At 40.4% G+C, this 15973-nt stretch overlaps 10 non-coding genes across 10 annotated transcripts; all 10 read left to right on the top strand.

Annotated features, from left to right (window-relative positions):
• The first annotated feature begins 585 nt into the window (after window positions 1-585).
• On the top strand, window positions 586-776 carry LOC133546396 (U2 spliceosomal RNA). Its single transcript, XR_009805165.1, has one exon. It is a non-coding gene; the product is annotated as a U2 spliceosomal RNA (small nuclear RNA).
• An 899-nt stretch (window positions 777-1675) lies between these two features.
• LOC133546287 (U1 spliceosomal RNA) lies at window positions 1676-1839 on the top strand. Its single transcript, XR_009805059.1, has one exon. It is a non-coding gene; the product is annotated as a U1 spliceosomal RNA (small nuclear RNA).
• Window positions 1840-2689: 850 nt separating this feature from the next.
• On the top strand, window positions 2690-2880 carry LOC133546324 (U2 spliceosomal RNA). The gene has a single exon (XR_009805096.1). It is a non-coding gene; the product is annotated as a U2 spliceosomal RNA (small nuclear RNA).
• Window positions 2881-3778: 898 nt separating this feature from the next.
• Window positions 3779-3942, top strand: LOC133546376 (U1 spliceosomal RNA). The gene has a single exon (XR_009805146.1). It is a non-coding gene; the product is annotated as a U1 spliceosomal RNA (small nuclear RNA).
• An 850-nt stretch (window positions 3943-4792) lies between these two features.
• On the top strand, window positions 4793-4983 carry LOC133546386 (U2 spliceosomal RNA). The gene has a single exon (XR_009805155.1). It is a non-coding gene; the product is annotated as a U2 spliceosomal RNA (small nuclear RNA).
• An 899-nt stretch (window positions 4984-5882) lies between these two features.
• Window positions 5883-6046, top strand: LOC133546448 (U1 spliceosomal RNA). The gene has a single exon (XR_009805212.1). It is a non-coding gene; the product is annotated as a U1 spliceosomal RNA (small nuclear RNA).
• An 850-nt stretch (window positions 6047-6896) lies between these two features.
• Window positions 6897-7087, top strand: LOC133546323 (U2 spliceosomal RNA). Its single transcript, XR_009805095.1, has one exon. It is a non-coding gene; the product is annotated as a U2 spliceosomal RNA (small nuclear RNA).
• Window positions 7088-7986: 899 nt separating this feature from the next.
• LOC133546364 (U1 spliceosomal RNA) lies at window positions 7987-8150 on the top strand. Its single transcript, XR_009805135.1, has one exon. It is a non-coding gene; the product is annotated as a U1 spliceosomal RNA (small nuclear RNA).
• An 850-nt stretch (window positions 8151-9000) lies between these two features.
• On the top strand, window positions 9001-9191 carry LOC133546394 (U2 spliceosomal RNA). The gene has a single exon (XR_009805163.1). It is a non-coding gene; the product is annotated as a U2 spliceosomal RNA (small nuclear RNA).
• Window positions 9192-10014: 823 nt separating this feature from the next.
• LOC133546311 (U1 spliceosomal RNA) lies at window positions 10015-10178 on the top strand. Its single transcript, XR_009805083.1, has one exon. It is a non-coding gene; the product is annotated as a U1 spliceosomal RNA (small nuclear RNA).
• The last annotated feature ends 5795 nt before the right edge of the window (window positions 10179-15973 follow it).

Genomic DNA, 15973 nt, shown 5'->3' with positions numbered 1-15973 from the left:
GTTTATCAGTACAGGTACTGAGAAATTACTTATGAATAATTTCTAAGCATTTTATCACGCATTAGTTACAAGTAATGCTTGAGTCTTATGTGTTGCCTTCATTTCCGGTTTTAAGTGTTGTAGGTACCACTCCACGTCACTTGGTGGTGGAAGCGTTTGTCTCAATGGCACAAGAATTAAGCCGGAAGTAGTTTGGTCATGAGGCGGGCTCGACGATTAAATTGGTCAAATGTTGATTGTACAGCTACTTTGGGTTTTGCTCAAATATTCTACCAACCACCAACATTTATGTATTTTATAATGAAGTTTGTTTGTTTGGTTGAATGAGACTGGGGCGATGCGAGTGTTGGAAAAATGTATTTCGCCACTTACTATTGGACTGAGGTGTACCACGTGACCAGGGGTGATCAAACACTTCCGTTCATTTAAAGTCTTTGCAGCTTTGAAAATAATGCAGTCATTCAAAAAGTGCATGGTTGTTGTTTGGTGTGTTGATATGTGAAGTTGTGGTTGATCAATGTGTGTAACCCTCACTGTAGGTTGTTGTGTCCGGAATGACATCCTCCCTTCTGACAGCCAAGTGGCATCGCTTCTCGGCCTTTTGGCTAAGATCAAGTGTAGTATCTGTTCTTATCAGTTTAATATCTGATATGTCCCTTATCAGGGGACCATACATTAAATTGATTTTTGAATCAGGGAGCCGGAATAGGAGCTTGCTTCACTCACTCCACGCATTGACCTGGTATTGCAGTATGTCCAGGAACGGTGCACTCCTCTTCTTGTCTAAAACAATTAGAATATTTGTACCAATATCTAAAATACAGTTGATCTTACAACAAGTTTTTGAGTTCTACAGCACAGACATTGCATGGACTGAGTTAATTCAGCTGTCGTTGCATACATGAATATCGGACACAACACAATTACCACACGGGATAATGTGGTGTCTTGCAGGTGAAGTCGTCCCCGTCTTTGCATCTAGTTTTAAACATGCAAACTTTAAACGGATTAAACCGAACTTTCTTCAAGACGTTTCGGACGAGATACGATCAGAAAAGTGAACCATGTCGTGTGGAAAAGTTGCAAACAGTTGCGTGTCTTTGGGTCTGTTACTACCGGTTTTGCACATCGAGAGAGTGACATGGTTGCCCATTCTTCTGTGCAAAACATTTCCAACTGAGTCGAATTAGACGGAAGGTGTTTGTGAACGGCATTTTTCAGATATTGCCCAATATTTTGTATTGGAATTAGGTGTTTTTTTTCAAGCTAATTTAAATGTGATTTGTTATGTTTCATTATGAAGTTGTTCAAGTTTGATGTCAGTGAAAATCTTATTCGGTGTAGTGTGTGCTACTCACCACTAGATGCTGACAGTGTAACATGTGCTACTGTCCCAAACAAAGAAACAGGAAGTGGCTGTAAAGGGAGGCAGGGACACCCAGTCCCTTCCAGTACAGGCTCGGCGTAGTAGTGTAGATTGAGTATTGGGAACAAATAGTTGTGTTCAAGTGTAATATCAATAGTGATAATAATGTAATGATCAAACAATGTTGTGTAGTTGAGTCTTTTACATGTGCAGGCTTGTTGAGTGTGTTTACTAGTGTGCACGCGGTGAGTCCATCACTTAACATGGTGTGTGTGTGAAGGACTTGTGCGTGTGAGCCATGTATAACTCATACTTACCTGGCAGGGGAGATACCATGATCATGAAGGTGGTTCACCTAGGGTGAGGCTCAGCCATTGCACTCTGGCTTTGTTGACCCTTACGAATTCCCCAAATGTGGGAATCTCGACTGCATAATTTGTGGTAGTGGGGGACTGCGTGCGCGCCCTCCCCTGATCATCTGTTAATGACAAAACACATCAAATGTCCCTGGAGTGCTTACATACTCTGTTATTGAAATGAACACATGGCGATGTAGCCACCATTTAGTGGTGAGTAACACATATTGCAATGTTAAAGATTCTCATTAAGTTTAAGTTTCAAACAAAACAACAATTCACCCTGACTGATCATGCAGTGAGTGCACGGAAAGCTGGTGTTGTACTGCCACCTACTGGTGACACCTATGCTGGCTATGCTTTTAACAACATAACCTGTGTTGTTTATCAGTACAGGTACTGAGAAATTACTTATGAATAATGTCTAAGCATTTTATCACGCATTAGTTACAAGTAATGCTTAAGTCTTATGTGTTGCCTTCATTTCCGGTTTTAAGTGTTGTAGGTACCACTCCACGTCACTTGGTGGTGGAAGCGTTTGTCTCAATGGCACAAGAATTAAGCCGGAAGTAGTTTGGTCATGAGGCGGGCTCGACGATTAAATTGGTCAAATGTTGATTGTACAGCTACTTTGGGTTTTGCTCAAATATTCTACCAACCACCAACATTTATGTATTTTATAATGAAGTTTGTTTGTTTGGTTGAATGAGACTGGGGCGATGCGAGTGTTGGAAAAATGTATTTCGCCACTTACTATTGGACTGAGGTGTACCACGTGACCAGGAGTGATCAAACACTTCCGTTCATTTAAAGTCTTTGCAGCTTTGAAAATAATGCAGTCATTCAAAAAGTGCATGGTTGTTGTTTGGTGTGTTGATATGTGACGTTGTGGTTGATCAATGTGTGTAACCCTCACTGTAGGTTGTTGTGTCCGGAATGACATCCTCCCTTCTGACAACCAAGTGGCATCGCTTCTCGGCCTTTTGGCTAAGATCAAGTGTAGTATCTGTTCTTATCAGTTTAATATCTGATATGTCCCTTATCAGGGGACCATATATTAAATTGATTTTTGAATCAGGGAGCCGGAATAGGAGCTTGCTTCACCCACTCCACGCATTGACCTGGTATTGCAGTATCTCCAGGAACGGTGCACTCCTCTTCTTGTCTAAAACAATTAAAATATCTGTACCAATATCTAAAATATAGTTGATCTTACAACAAGTTTTTGAGTTCTACAGCACAGACATTGCATGGACTGAGTTAATTCAGCTGTCGTTGCATAATGAATATCGGACACAACACAATTACCACACGGGATAATGTGGTGTCTTGCAGGTGAAGTCGTCCCCGTCTTTGCATCTAGTTTTAAACATGCAAACTTTAAACGGATTAAACCGAACTTTCTTCAAGACGTTTCAGACGAGATACGATCAGAAAAGTGAACCATGTCGTGTGGAAAAGTTGCAAACAGTTGCGTGTCTTTGGGTCTGTTACTACCGGTTTTGCACATCGAGAGAGTGACATGGTTGCCCATTCTTCTGTGCAAAACATTTCCAACTGAGTCGAATTAGACGGAAGGTGTTTGTGAACGGCATTTTTCAGATATTGCCCAATATTTTGTATTGGAATTAGGTGTTTTTTTTCAAGCTAATTTAAATGTGATTTGTTATGTTTCATTATGAAGTTGTTCAAGTTTGATGTCAGTGAAAATCTTCTTCGGTGTAGTGTGTGCTACTCACCACTAGATGCTGACAGTGTAACATGTGTTACTGTCCCAAACAAAGAAACAGGAAGTGGCTGTAAAGGGAGGCAGGGACACCCAGTCCCTTCCAGTACAGGCTCGGCGTAGTAGTGTAGATTGAGTATTGGGAACAAATAGTTGTGTTCAAGTGTAATATCAATAGTGATAATAATGTAATGATCAAACAATGCTGTGTAGTTGAGTCTTTTACATGTGCAGGCTTGTTGAGTGTGTTTACTAGTGTGCACGCGGTGAGTCCATCACTTAACATGGTGTGTGTGTGAAGGACTTGTGCGTGTGAGCCATGTATAACTCATACTTACCTGGCAGGGGAGATACCATGATCATGAAGGTGGTTCACCTAGGGTGAGGCTCAGCCATTGCACTCTGGCTTTGTTGACCCTTACGAATTCCCCAAATGTGGGAATCTCGACTGCATAATTTGTGGTAGTGGGGGACTGCGTGCGCGCTCTCCCCTGATCATCTGTTAATGACAAAACACATCAAATGTCCCTGGAGTGCTTACATACTCTGTTATTGAAATGAACACATGGCGATGTAGCCACCATTTAGTGGTGAGTAACACATATTGCAATGTTAAAGATTCTCATTTAGTTTAAGTTTCAAACAAAACAACAATTCACCCTGACTGATCATGCAGTGAGTGCACGGAAAGCTGGTGTTGTACTGCCACCTACTGGTGACACCTATGCTGGCTATGCTTTTAACAACATAACCTGTGTTGTTTATCAGTACAGGTACTGAGAAATTACTTATGAATAATTTCTAAGCATTTTATCACGCATTAGTTACAAGTAATGCTTGAGTCTTATGTGTTGCCTTCATTTCCGGTTTTAAGTGTTGTAGGTACCACTCCACGTCACTTGGTGGTGGAAGCGTTTGTCTCAATGGCACAAGAATTAAGCCGGAAGTAGTTTGGTCATGAGGCGGGCTCGACGATTAAATTGGTCAAATGTTGATTGTACAGCTACTTTGGGTTTTGCTCAAATATTCTACCAACCACCAACATTTATGTATTTTATAATGAAGTTTGTTTGTTTGGTTGAATGAGACTGGGGCGATGCGAGTGTTGGAAAAATGTATTTCGCCACTTACTATTGGACTGAGGTGTACCACGTGACCAGGGGTGATCAAACACTTCCGTTCATTTAAAGTCTTTGCAGCTTTGAAAATAATGCAGTCATTCAAAAAGTGCATGGTTGTTGTTTGGTGTGTTGATATGTGACGTTGTGGTTGATCAATGTGTGTAACCCTCACTGTAGGTTGTTGTGTCCGGAATGACATCCTCCCTTCTGACAGCCAAGTGGCATCGCTTCTCGGCCTTTTGGCTAAGATCAAGTGTAGTATCTGTTCTTATCAGTTTAATATCTGATATGTCCCTTATCAGGGGACCATATATTAAATTGATTTTTGAATCAGGGAGCCGGAATAGGAGCTTGCTTCACTCACTCCACGCATTGACCTGGTATTGCAGTATCTCCAGGAACGGTGCACTCCTCTTCTTGTCTAAAACAATTAGAATATTTGTACCAATATCTTAAATACAGTTGATCTTACAACAAGTTTTTGAGTTCTACAGCACAGACATTGCATGGACTGAGTTAATTCAGCTGTCGTTGCATACATGAATATCGGACACAACACAATTACCACACGGGATAATGTGGTGTCTTGCAGGTGAAGTCGTCCCCGTCTTTGCATCTAGTTTTAAACATGCAAACTTTAAACGGATTAAACCGAACTTTCTTCAAGACGTTTCAGACGAGATACGATCAGAAAAGTGAACCATGTCGTGTGGAAAAGTTGCAAACAGTTGCGTGTCTTTGGGTCTGTTACTACCGGTTTTGCACATCGAGAGAGTGACATGGTTGCCCATTCTTCTGTGCAAAACATTTCCAACTGAGTCGAATTAGACGGAAGGTGTTTGTGAACGGCATTTTTCAGATATTGCCCAATATTTTGTATTGGAATTAGGTGTTTTTTTTCAAGCTAATTTAAATGTGATTTGTTATGTTTCATTATGAAGTTGTTCAAGTTTGATGTCAGTGAAAATCTTATTCGGTGTAGTGTGTGCTACTCACCACTAGATGCTGACAGTGTAACATGTGCTACTGTCCCAAACAAAGAAACAGGAAGTGGCTGTAAAGGGAGGCAGGGACACCCAGTCCCTTCCAGTACAGGCTCGGCGTAGTAGTGTAGATTGAGTATTGGGAACAAATAGTTGTGTTCAAGTGTAATATCAATAGTGATAATAATGTAATGATCAAACAATGTTGTGTAGTTGAGTCTTTTACATGTGCAGGCTTGTTGAGTGTGTTTACTAGTGTGCACGCGGTGAGTCCATCACTTAACATGGTGTGTGTGTGAAGGACTTGTGCGTGTGAGCCATGTATAACTCATACTTACCTGGCAGGGGAGATACCATGATCATGAAGGTGGTTCACCTAGGGTGAGGCTCAGCCATTGCACTCTGGCTTCGTTGACCCTTACGAATTCCCCAAATGTGGGAATCTCGACTGCATAATTTGTGGTAGTGGGGGACTGCGTGCGCGCTCTCCCCTGATCATCTGTTAATGACAAAACACATCAAATGTCCCTGGAGTGCTTACATACTCTGTTATTGAAATGAACACATGGCGATGTAGCCACCATTTAGTGGTGAGTAACACATATTGCAATGTTAAAGATTCTCATTAAGTTTAAGTTTCAAACAAAACAACAATTCACCCTGACTGATCATGCAGTGAGTGCACGGAAAGCTGGTGTTGTACTGCCACCTACTGGTGACACCTATGCTGGCTATGCTTTTAACAACATAACCTGTGTTGTTTATCAGTACAGGTACTGAGAAATTACTTATGAATAATTTCTAAGCATTTTATCACGCATTAGTTACAAGTAATGCTTAAGTCTTATGTGTTGCCTTCATTTCCGGTTTTAAGTGTTGTAGGTACCACTCCACGTCACTTGGTGGTGGAAGCGTTTGTCTCAATGGCACAAGAATTAAGCCGGAAGTAGTTTGGTCATGAGGCGGGCTCGACGATTAAATTGGTCAAATGTTGATTGTACAGCTACTTTGCGTTTTGCTCAAATATTCTACCAACCACCAACATTTATGTATTTTATAATGAAGTTTGTTTGTTTGGTTGAATGAGACTGGGGCGATGCGAGTGTTGGAAAAATGTATTTCGCCACTTACTATTGGACTGAGGTGTACCACGTGACCAGGAGTGATCAAACACTTCCGTTCATTTAAAGTCTTTGCAGCTTTGAAAATAATGCAGTCATTCAAAAAGTGCATGGTTGTTGTTTGGTGTGTTGATATGTGACGTTGTGGTTGATCAATGTGTGTAACCCTCACTGTAGGTTGTTGTGTCCGGAATGACATCCTCCCTTCTGACAACCAAGTGGCATCGCTTCTCGGCCTTTTGGCTAAGATCAAGTGTAGTATCTGTTCTTATCAGTTTAATATCTGATATGTCCCTTATCAGGGGACCATATATTAAATTGATTTTTGAATCAGGGAGCCGGAATAGGAGCTTGCTTCACCCACTCCACGCATTGACCTGGTATTGCAGTATCTCCAGGAACGGTGCACTCCTCTTCTTGTCTAAAACAATTAAAATATCTGTACCAATATCTAAAATACAGTTGATCTTACAACAAGTTTTTGAGTTCTACAGCACAGACATTGCATGGACTGAGTTAATTCAGCTGTCGTTGCATACATGAATATCGGACACAACACAATTACCACACGGGATAATGTGGTGTCTTGCAGGTGAAGTCGTCCCCGTCTTTGCATCTAGTTTTAAACATGCAAACTTTAAACGGATTAAACCGAACTTTCTTCAAGACGTTTCAGACGAGATACGATCAGAAAAGTGAACCATGTCGTGTGGAAAAGTTGCAAACAGTTGCGTGTCTTTGGGTCTGTTACTACCGGTTTTGCACATCGAGAGAGTGACATGGTTGCCCATTCTTCTGTGCAAAACATTTCCAACTGAGTCGAATTAGACGGAAGGTGTTTGTGAACGGCATTTTTCAGATATTGCCCAATATTTTGTATTGGAATTAGGTGTTTTTTTTCAAGCTAATTTAAATGTGATTTGTTATGTTTCATTATGAAGTTGTTCAAGTTTGATGTCAGTGAAAATCCTATTCGGTGTAGTGTGTGCTACTCACCACTGGATGCTGACAGTGTAACATGTGTTACTGTCCCAAACAAAGAAACAGGAAGTGGCTGTAAAGGGAGGCAGGGACACCCAGTCCCTTCCAGTACAGGCTCGGCGTAGTAGTGTAGATTGAGTATTGGGAACAAATAGTTGTGTTCAAGTGTAATATCAATAGTGATAATAATGTAATGATCAAACAATGCTGTGTAGTTGAGTCTTTTACATGTGCAGGCTTGTTGAGTGTGTTTACTAGTGTGCACGCGGTGAGTCCATCACTTAACATGGTGTGTGTGTGAAGGACTTGTGCGTGTGAGCCATGTATAACTCATACTTACCTGGCAGGGGAGATACCATGATCATGAAGGTGGTTCACCTAGGGTGAGGCTCAGCCATTGCACTCTGGCTTTGTTGACCCTTACGAATTCCCCAAATGTGGGAATCTCGACTGCATAATTTGTGGTAGTGGGGGACTGCGTGCGCGCTCTCCCCTGATCATCTGTTAATGACAAAACACATCAAATGTCCCTGGAGTGCTTACATACTCTGTTATTGAAATGAACACATGGCGATGTAGCCACCATTTAGTGGTGAGTAACACATATTGCAATGTTAAAGATTGTCATTAAGTTTAAGTTTCAAACAAAACAACAATTCACCCTGACTGATCATGCAGTGAGTGCACGGAAAGCTGGTGTTGTACTGCCACCTACTGGTGACACCTATGCTGGCTATGCTTTTAACAACATAACCTGTGTTGTTTATCAGTACAGGTACTGAGAAATTACTTATGAATAATTTCTAAGCATTTTATCACGCATTAGTTACAAGTAATGCTTAAGTCTTATGTGTTGCCTTCATTTCCGGTTTTAAGTGTTGTAGGTACCACTCCACGTCACTTGGTGGTGGAAGCGTTTGTCTCAATGGCACAAGAATTAAGCCGGAAGTAGTTTGGTCATGAGGCGGGCTCGACGATTAAATTGGTCAAATGTTGATTGTACAGCTACTTTGGGTTTTGCTCAAATATTCTACCAACCACCAACATTTATGTATTTTATAATGAAGTTTGTTTGTTTGGTTGAATGAGACTGGGGCGATGCGAGTGTTGGAAAAATGTATTTCGCCACTTACTATTGGACTGAGGTGTACCACGTGACCAGGGGTGATCAAACACTTCCGTTCATTTAAAGTCTTTGCAGCTTTGAAAATAATGCAGTCATTCAAAAAGTGCATGGTTGTTGTTTGGTGTGTTGATATGTGACGTTGTGGTTGATCAATGTGTGTAACCCTCACTGTAGGTTGTTGTGTCCGGAATGACATCCTCCCTTCTGACAGCCAAGTGGCATCGCTTCTCGGCCTTTTGGCTAAGATCAAGTGTAGTATCTGTTCTTATCAGTTTAATATCTGATATGTCCCTTATCAGGGGACCATATATTAAATTGATTTTCGAATCAGGGAGCCGGAATAGGAGCTTGCTTCACTCACTCCACGCATTGACCTGGTATTGCAGTATCTCCAGGAACGGTGCACTCCTCTTCTTGTCTAACAAGTTTTTGAGTTCTACAGCACAGACATTGCATGGACTGAGTTAATTCAGCTGTCGTTGCATACATGAATATCGGACACAACACAATTACCGCCCGGGATAATGTGGTGTCTTGCAAGTGAAGTCGTCCCCGTCTTTGCATCTAGTTTTAAACATGCAAACTTTAAACGGATTAAACCGAACTTTGTTCAAGACATTTCAGACGAGATACGATCAGAAAAGTGAACCATGTCGGGTGGAAAAGTTGCAAACCGGTTTTGCACATCGAGAGAGTGACATGGTTGCCCATTCTTCCGTGCAAAACATTTCCAACTGAGTCGAATTAGACGGAAGGTGTTTGTGAACGGCATTTTTCAGATATTGCCCAATATTTTGTATTGGAATTAGGTGGTTTTTTTTCAAGCTAATTTAAATGTGACTTGTTATGTTTCATTATGAAGTTGTTCAAGTTTGATGTCAGTGAAAATCTTATTCGGTGTAGTGTGTGCTACTCACCACTAGATGCTGACAGTGTAACATGTGTTACTGTCCCAAACAAAGAAACAGGAAGTGGCTGTAAAGGGAGGCAGGGACACCCAGTCCCTTCCAGTACAGGCTCGGCGTAGTAGTGTAGATTGAGTATTGGGAACAAATAGTTGTGTTCAAGTGTAATATCAATAGTGATAATAATGTAATGATCAAACAATGTTGTGTGGTTGAGTTTTTTACATGTGCAGGCTTGTTGAGTGTGTTTACTAGTGTGCACGCGGTGAGTCCATCACTTAACATGGTGTGTGTGTGAAGGACTTGTGTGTGTGAGCCATGTACAACTCATACTTACCTGGCAGGGGAGATACCATGATCATGAAGGTGGTTCATCTAGGGTGAGGCTCAGCCATTGCACTCTGGCTGTGTTGACCCTTACGAATTTCCCAAATGTGGGAATCTCGACTGCATAATTTGTGGTAGTGGCGGACTGCGTGCGCGCTCTCCCCCGATCATCTGTGAATGACAAAACACAATAAATGTCTCACGTCCACGGCGTTATTACATGTTCTGTTATTGAAATGAACACATGGCAATGTAGCCACCATTTAGTGGTGAGTAACACATATTACAATGTTAAAGATTCTCACTGGGTTTAAGTTTTAAACGAAACAACATTTCAACTTGACTGATCATGCAGTGAGTGCACGGAAAGCTGGTGTTGTACTGCCACCTACTGGTGACACCTATGCTGGCTATGCTTTTAACAACATAACCTGTGTTGTTTATCAGTACAGGTACTGAGAAATTACTTATGAATAATTTCTAAGCATTTTACATGGGTAATTGTTATACATTTTATCACGCATTAGTTACAAGTACTGCTTAAGTCTTATCTGTTGCCTTCATTCCCGGTTTTAAGTGTCGTAGGTACCACTCCACGTCACTTGGTGGTGGAAGCGTTTGTCTCAATGGCACAAGAATTAAGCTGGAAGTAGTTTGGTCATGAGGCGGGCTCGACGATTAAATTGGTCAAATGTTGATTGTACAGCTACTTTGCGTTTTGCTAACCCTAACCCAGTTTTTTTAAGTGGTAAAAATTACATACAAATTTACAAATGGTATTATTATTTTTACATTTTAACATTTGCCTTGACGACAAAATTGAAATATATTCTTGAATGTGTTTGAAATGCAATTATTTTCTACATTATTACATTACATTTATTTGAACAATTCATAGTGGATTTGACAAGATAGAAAAAAATATTCTAAAATGTGTTACAAGTTTTCTTTTTTCACATTACATTTTATTATTCTAACATGTAATCTTTCTAACAAAACATACATGTATAAAAAATGTAATAAAAATCACTCCTCCTTTTATATCACATCCAGTGACGGAGCTAGACTTTTATCCTTGGGGTGGCCAGGGGGTGGCCAACGCTATTTCAGGGGGTCCACAGACAATAACAATGAATTTTTTTCTTGACTTCTCAATTGCAATCGGAGTGTCAAATGTTGAAATGTACATACTAAGCACAAAGGAGATTAGATTTATGTATATATAATTTGCAGTTTATTAACTATGCAGAACATGTAAAACAACTTGGCAACAATTTTTCAAGAACTAATAATTAATAATAACTATTTTTTACAAAGATGGTGAAAATGCACCAACACATTCATAGCTCTCTCTCTCTCTCTCTCTCTCTGTCTCTCTCTCTCTCTCTCTCTCTCTCTCTCTCTCAGAAAAGGTTTAGAAAAGCATAATCCTTCGGTTATGGTGGGAAGCCGCAAAATGTTTCACAAAGTCATCCATGTTGTGGGCACGTGCCCTCCTTGACTCAATACTGAGAGTTCCAAGGTGACTTAACCTGTCATCTGCTGGGATACCCCAGCACCTCCAAAACCCTCAAATCTAGACTCCAAACATCCCAGAATAAGCTAGTCCGGTTACTTTTAGACCTCCACCCCAGATCACACCTCAATCCAACCCACTTCTCCAAAGTGGGCTGGCTCAGGGTGGAGGACAGAGTAAAACAACTTGCACTGAGCCTAGTCTATAAAATCTGCTACACCTCCTTGATACCGAAGTACATGTCAAACTACTTCCTTCCGCCATAACCACAACACCAGGGGGAGCTCCACAAACCACGTTAAACCCAGATTCCGATCTAACAAATGTCTTAACTCATTCTCTTTCTATGCCACATCAATGTGGAATGCACTCCCAACAGGTATAAAAGTAAGTGCATCACTATCCTCCTTCAAAACCGCTCTAAAACAACACCTCCAGGCAACTTCAACACTTTACTAATACCCTCCTCCATTCACATCCCATCTCCCCGGATTATAAACAACTCAAATGTACTTCTAATGTATATACTTGTTCTTATGCTATCTGAACTCACTATGTTCTCTGCTGGCTGTACATATCCTACTAAATAAGACCTACACTGTTTCAATGTCCACATTTCTCTGTTGATGCAATTGTTGATGACTGAAGTACTGATATCAATCAAAGCTCCTCATCCCACCCCCCGGATTGTAAATAACGTAAATAATTCAATGTACATACTTCGATGATTAACTTTTGTGATGACTGTATTATGTTGATAGTATATATTTGTACCATGAATTGATTAACGTGGACCCCGACTTAAACAATTTGAAAAAGTTATTTGGGTGTTACCATTTAGTGGTCAATTGTACGGAATATGTACTGAACTGTGTAATCTACTTATAAAAGTATCAATCAATCAATCAATCAATCAATCAGCCATTGTGGTTCTGAGATGAGTTTTAATCAGTTTTAAAGCAGAGAAGCTTCTCTCACAGGAAGCAGTGCTGACTGGAGTAAAAACAGCAATTGTGTCAGACAAGGCTGAACTGGTCCCTCCTCTTTGCATCTGGAAATATCTGGAAAACTAATAAGTCATGAAAACACAGTTAAGGGATCCAGAAGATTATTAGACAATAATTGCAGCTCACTAGCAAGTTTCAGGTAAGTAGAACTACCAGTGGGTCCTCTTGGATGAGCAAAAGTGCTGGAGACGGCTGGCTCTGGGTCTGGCTCTTGTTGCTCATCGACATCCTCATTAGAGTCAGTGGCCTCCGTGTCCTCATTCGATGGAACTACATTGTATAGTGTAATTAAAATAAAAATGCAAAAAAAACCACTCATCAGTAACCAACATTTCAATATATCTACAACTAAACCTACTGAACTGAGCATGTGATTGTTTCTGTCTTTGCTCTGACCTGGTGAAGATAGGCTGTGCTGTGTTGTGAGTTCTCTCTCCCGACTAGTCCCAGGAAGGGAGCTGCCATCTTTTCCTTCCGTGTCTAACGGAACTACATTGTATAAAAATGAAAATATTAGTGTACGCAAAATTAACATACAACCACCATCAAAAAACAACACACATCAGTAACCAACACTTCAAAATGTCTAAAAATAAACTTAGGGGTTCCTACACATTTGAAATGTCCAGACCCTAATTCCCAGACTTCTCAGTAAAAAAAATTATCTAAAAAAGAATCCAATAATTTGTGACATTTGAGATGAGTATATCATGTGAATAGATTATGCAATTCATCATGGAAATCATTTGTTATCATTACTGAATTTGTATGCCATTAAGTCACCAAATTATTTCCAGAAGATTGTAGATAGGTAGTGTATGCAAAACAATTAACCCACAAATCTTAAGATAACCCAGATAAGTATAAATGTATTTCCATACATTTGTTTCCATCTTCCATATTACTACAGACCTGGAAATGTAGAAATTCCAAACTTTCCATACTAGCGTAGGAACCCTGTAACTTAAAATTACTTAAGTGAGCATGTGACTGCTTCTATGCTCTGACCTGGTGATGATGGGCTGTGTGCATCACATTCTCTCTCCTCCTGACTCGTCCCAGGATGGGAGCTGCCAGGACTGCTGGCAGACCTGAATCCTGGCTGTCTGCCTCATCTTTTCCTGACCCTGACTTGCATCTTTTTAAAACAAGTTCATAAATCTTCTCCCCCTGCCTTTTCATTCTCAACTGACCCTATGAAAAAATAAGCCAGTCTTGTTACCGTTACTCCTGGCATCACTTGCAATCACACAGTGTTATTAAATCGCTACTTCAAGCCTAAAACATGTCAGGGCAAATAAACCACTGTAGACCTAAGTTTAATATTCAGACTTTTCAGTTAATTGGCAGCAGGCTAACTACCGTGTGAACGTTACGTTACAACAGAGCATGAAACAGCTAGCTGGCTGGCTGATTCTCCGCTAGGTTCATTCCTCTAGAATCATTGGAGAAACACGTAAATATAAATAGCGACCCAAATGAATTAAAGGAGATGTTAGCGGCTGTTGGAAGCAAGACGCCATGAGATGTAACGTTAACGTTTGCTTGATGCCGTGACTCTCTGCTTGTAGAAAAAAACAACTTCTATCTACAAAAGTTATTTTAAACAGTGACTCATTAGGACACCACCGTAAAACTTACTTTACGAAGAGAAGGTTATCCTTCTTTTTCTTTGTAACTTTGTTGATCTCCGGCTCTCCGGTCTCCAACAACGATAACCGACTCCAGTTTAAATCTTCCTCTTCTTCAGTGGCGATTCTTCTTCTTCTCCCCTAATGAACGTGGCTCTCAACGCTTTGTGGTACATAAAGGTCCTCCTGTACAGGAGGGCCTCAGCAGCAGAGGTGTGGACTCGAGTCACACTCGAGTCATGAATTTGATGACTTTAGACTCGACTTGACAAAATGTAAAAAGACTTGCAACTCGACTTAGACTTTAACATCAATGACTTGTGACTTGACTTAGACTTGAGCCTTTTGACTTGACATGACTTGCTACTTTCCCCAAAACCCAACGATTAAAAAGTTATTCAGGAGCGCTCCGTATTTTCCATTGTGTACGCGTGTTTGTCAGAATGTGTGCAATGACAGCCTGTGCGCTGCCTGTCAGTACAACACTCAATCAAATTACATCCACGTTGTTTTCGTCACGCAGCATTCACCCAATCAAATTGCAGGAAAACCAACGGAGAAGAGCTTTCAAACAACAGAAGAATAAGTGAAGAAAATTATGCCATAAAGTGTTTCGTTCGGGTATTAAAACTCCGACTTGGTCAACAAAACAGGAATTGCCGTATGCAAAACATGCGGTTGGAAGATTACAGACGGGGACGCATCAATTTACAACTTCGTTCGACATTTGAAGTTGCACAAAGAAGGTTACGTTCTGAATGTAAGCTAACGTTTATTGGCTGTGAATTTTATTTGATGTGTAGTTAAATCAGTGAGGCTAACGTTATAACCATAGACATCTTATAAAGGTACGCAGCATCGAGCGCTACTGCCTATTGCCGCAGACGAGATGCGGGGCCGCCATCTTGGAGTGGTGATCCGCTCCACTCAGTGCAATTCATTTGGCAGGAGCAATGAACTGTCAGCGCATTTAATTCATATTAACTCACTGAATACCACTTATATTCACGCGCTTTTTTGTCATACGTGTAGCTATGATAAAGGACACATGTTTTGGCGTGTTCATAATTTGCTTAACAGTAATAGAATATTCTTATATGCCAGGGGTAGGGAACCTATGGCTCAAGAGCCCGATGTGGCTCTTTTGATGACTGCACCTGGCTCTCTGATAAATCTTAGCTGACATTGCTTAACACGATAAGTAATGAATAATTCCGATGGTGTCAAAAATAACGTTCAAAATATGAAACATTCTCATGCATTTTTATCCATCCATCCGGTTTCTACGTTTCTACCGCACCTGTTCAAGAAGTCGCATTAATGGTAAGAAGTATTTTATTTATTTTTGGTTATACTCAGAATAACAATGAGTATTAAAAAGAAGAAGAGACTTATTATAGTCTAAAAATGATGGTCTTTCCTAAAAATGCACGCATATAGTTGTATTCAGTGTTAAAAAAACAAACATTATATGGCTCTCACGGAAATACTTTAAAAAATCTTTGGCTTGTATGGCTCTTTCAGCCAAAAAGGTTCCCGACCCCTGTTATATGCTATAAGTGACCAGACGTCTGAGATCAAAACTGGGCATATAATCCCAGAGAAGGGGAAAAAAACAGTCAGCTATTTTGAAGTTGAAGAAACAATATGATTAGGTTATATATACTTGCGTATATCCTACATAAACAATGTATGAATACATTAGATGTCTATATAGCTTACAGACCTATAGACCAGAGGTTCTGAAATGGGGATACTTGAAGGTATCCCAAGGGGTACATTATATATTTTTTAAATATTCTAAAAA

The sequence above is a fragment of the Nerophis ophidion genome, linkage group LG29, assembly GCF_033978795.1.
Source record: "Nerophis ophidion isolate RoL-2023_Sa linkage group LG29, RoL_Noph_v1.0, whole genome shotgun sequence".
In the NCBI taxonomy this organism is placed as follows: domain Eukaryota; kingdom Metazoa; phylum Chordata; class Actinopteri; order Syngnathiformes; family Syngnathidae; genus Nerophis; species Nerophis ophidion.
This window is presented reverse-complemented; position numbering and strand designations above follow the sequence as displayed.